Raw genomic sequence first — 3470 nt, forward strand, 5'->3', positions numbered from 1 at the left:
TAAATTTCTACTTCTACGTTGAAATGCCTTCCTGCTTCTAATAAACTCCTACTTTTACATTGATTTAAATTCCTACTTCTACTTACTAACTCCCTACAAAATAGGATTACTCTTTTGTTAGTTTTAAAACTCTTCCAATCTACAAAACTCACCCCATGTATTCTTTTTTCTTTTTTTTTTACTTCATCACGATGTATTTGTTTCTTCTGTCCTCCTTTTTTTCAATTTTTTTTTTAAAACAATTTCACTACACCCTTAGGATTTTTTTTTTTTTTTTTTTTTTTGTGTGTGTAATTGGAAAAAGTAGAATCTCAAATTATAATAAATGCAAACTGTTAATCTTTACCTAAAAAATAGAAGAGCCACTGAGCACGCGCGTGAGCGCATGCTCAAAGGCTAGTGTCTTTTAAGTATATCTATGTATATACATGAAGTTACAAGCTAGTTTATAAATAATTGATAACCGCAAAGTAAATTAAGTTTTAGAATTTGAAAGAAATTAACATTGAATTTGAGCTGAAGTTGAAGAACCAAATTGCATGAAATTTGGTTCCTTAAGTCTTGGATTCCACCTCTTTTTTTTTTTTTCTTTTTTTTTTTTTTTTTTCGAATTTAGACGTTTAGTATTCAAATTTCACTTTTCTTCTCCTCTAAAGCGAACATGGATTGAATCTAGATGTTGATCGTTCAGACTCCACCTCCCTCTCACTCTCTCTAGTCTGCTTCCGCTTTCCATTTTTATTTTTTCCCTCTCTCCTTTTGGCTACTTTCTTTTTCCATTCAGTTCTTTTCCCTTTCACAAACAATATGACATATTATTGAATAATGAGGGATTGAAAATTCATTGCTGAAAGCCTTGAGGGGGAAAAAATCAATTCACTCTTCCCATTTTTCAAACAAAATCTTAAACTAACTTAATATGTTATATTATAGATAAAGCTAAACTTAATTTTAAACTTATTCATTGTTTAAGGTTAAGTTTAAGAATTCTACTCATTCAGTCAAAAAAAAAAAAAAAAGGTTAAGTTTAAGTTTAATACAATCTTAAACTTAACCTTAAGCTTTTTCATTCTTCTCTTTTTTGTCCATTCCTTTTGTTTGTTTTTAGACCCCTTAAAACACAACCAAATTAACCTAGTTATTTAGTCAAGTGATTACTTAGTCAAATTATCAAATCTAAGTTAACACACATATATCATATTATTGTAAAGTGCGGAAAATAAAGAACATAATAATATGATAACCCAGGAAACCCAAACCGGTAAAAAAACTGAGGAGAATTTAACCTAACTATCCTCAAGATAAAAAGCAAATCCACTATGAAAGAATTGAAGTTTACACAATAGCGACTTAGACCACTAACATCCTATTGCTACCTCGAGTAGAAAACTTACTACCACGACCTCATGATAGCCCCGAGTCCACGGACTACTTCTTTCTTTGGCCTTTGCAAAACACAAACACTCACGTTTGTGACTTTGAGATCCCACTCAAAGGTTTAGCAACACAAACTCTCCTGTTTGTGACTCCAAGACCACCCTTGAAGGTTTAGATCATCAGCACCTTTAATGACTAGAGAAGGTATCAACTTCTACAACACCGGATCTTGAGATTCTTCAAGTAATAACACCAATAGAAGATATAAGAGAGCTTTTTAGAAACAAAACCCTAAATACAAAAGAGGCATACTCTTCTCTCTCTAAAAAGCCTTATAAAAACGTGCTTAGGGTTTCCTTTATATACTGGGAGAAGTAGATCAGAAACCCTAATCCTTAATGGGCTTAAACTGCTGTTTGAGCTTTATTAAAATTCTGCAAATACGACTTTCGATCGGTCGAGCTTGTCTTTCGATCAATCGAACCAGGCAGATTATGAAATCTTTTTTCTGCAGCTTGTTTGTTCTTGAATCTTGACTTGAATCACCTTGAGCATTGTCTAATAATACCTATAGACTCTAAGATCTATATCTAGACAAGTTTTTGTTCACGATTTGTCAATTGTTCTAAATATTTAGAACCTAACACCTTTATTTAAGGCGGCCTCCTAGTTGATATCTTGTCTTTCTTTTAGGAAAATAATGTTCCTATTTTGATTGGAGTGCTTTATATTTATCCTTGTAAAAAAAAAAAAAAAAAAAAGTCTATATTTCAACTGTTTAGGGGAAAGAAAGCATATGACTTTGCATTCAATAAAAATGCAAGATGGTTTCGTCAAAGCAAATTGACAATTTGAGCACATTGCCCAACTCGTGCACATTCAGTGTTCATCAGGTCAACTTGTGCGAAAAATCGTGCAATTAGTTCCCTCTGTACTTGTCTGGAAAAAGAAAGTGAAATCCAGATATATATTCAATGTTTGGTGATAATGGATGCTAACAAATGTTTTTGGGTACATCTAGGAAGCCATATATTGTGATATATATAGATCGAATTCGTAGAAACATTTGAGAGAAAGCATCATCCTCACTAGACCTAGAGGATTCAATGGGGACCCCTAACTCTCAATTTTGATATGTGTACTTACTGGCCTCAACCTAATCCTGTCCCAATTTATGGTGGAAATTGGAAAGGACATCGCTGTATTCCATATTCCATTTGAAGTTGGTAGGTCTTAAATAATATAGCAACTCTATCAACAACAACTAGGAACTACTCAAAGTCAAGTATGATTGTGTTTTACATTGGTTTAAAAAGTCAGTTTTTTTATTATTTAACCTATTTTTGCTTCTATTCATGAGCTTCATTGCATTTTTTGGTACTATTTATGAGTCTCAATATACTATTTCAACTATCTTTTAATTTTATCTACAGTATTTTCAACAAAAAGTTTTCAATTTCAATTAAATAAGCTGTACCTAAACAAATTATATATATATATATATATATATTTTTGGGGTCAAAGTAATACAAAACTTGTGTCCCTTCTCTTCTGCCCCATTTCATTAGGGGCTATGGACCATGCCACCACTGCACACCCAAACCAAAAACTGAATTTATGTTAATAACAATGTTACATTAATAAAAAATTTCATAATAGTTGAGTTGACAAATTTTTACTGGTTCTTGTTTGGGCCCACTACTAGCACTACCTTTTTACTTATCACAAATAATCTAAGCATCAATCAGAGTAAAATTTTTTGTCAAAATTTTGAAGTTTATAGACTTTCTCTCATGTTAAAATTCAAATGACTTGTAAAACATGTTCATTATAACCTAAACAAAATATTACTAGCTAGATGGAGTTGTTCTTTATAACCAAACAATGGGCCATTTGCCTTTTGGGCGGCCCCTAGTCCAAATGGGCCTATTCTAGATCAAAGAAAAGATCCTTCGCATAGCCTCATTAGAACATAGAAACTTTTCAATGGTTTCTGACCAACCTCGATTCAAGGCCAGCCCATGTAATTTTCAAAGGTTTCTGAATTCTGACCAACTTTTGTAATCCTGTAATTCCAGATTTTCGTACCTCTT

Source organism: Quercus robur, chromosome 12 (assembly GCF_932294415.1).
Source record: "Quercus robur chromosome 12, dhQueRobu3.1, whole genome shotgun sequence".
In the NCBI taxonomy this organism is placed as follows: Eukaryota; Viridiplantae; Streptophyta; class Magnoliopsida; order Fagales; family Fagaceae; genus Quercus; species Quercus robur.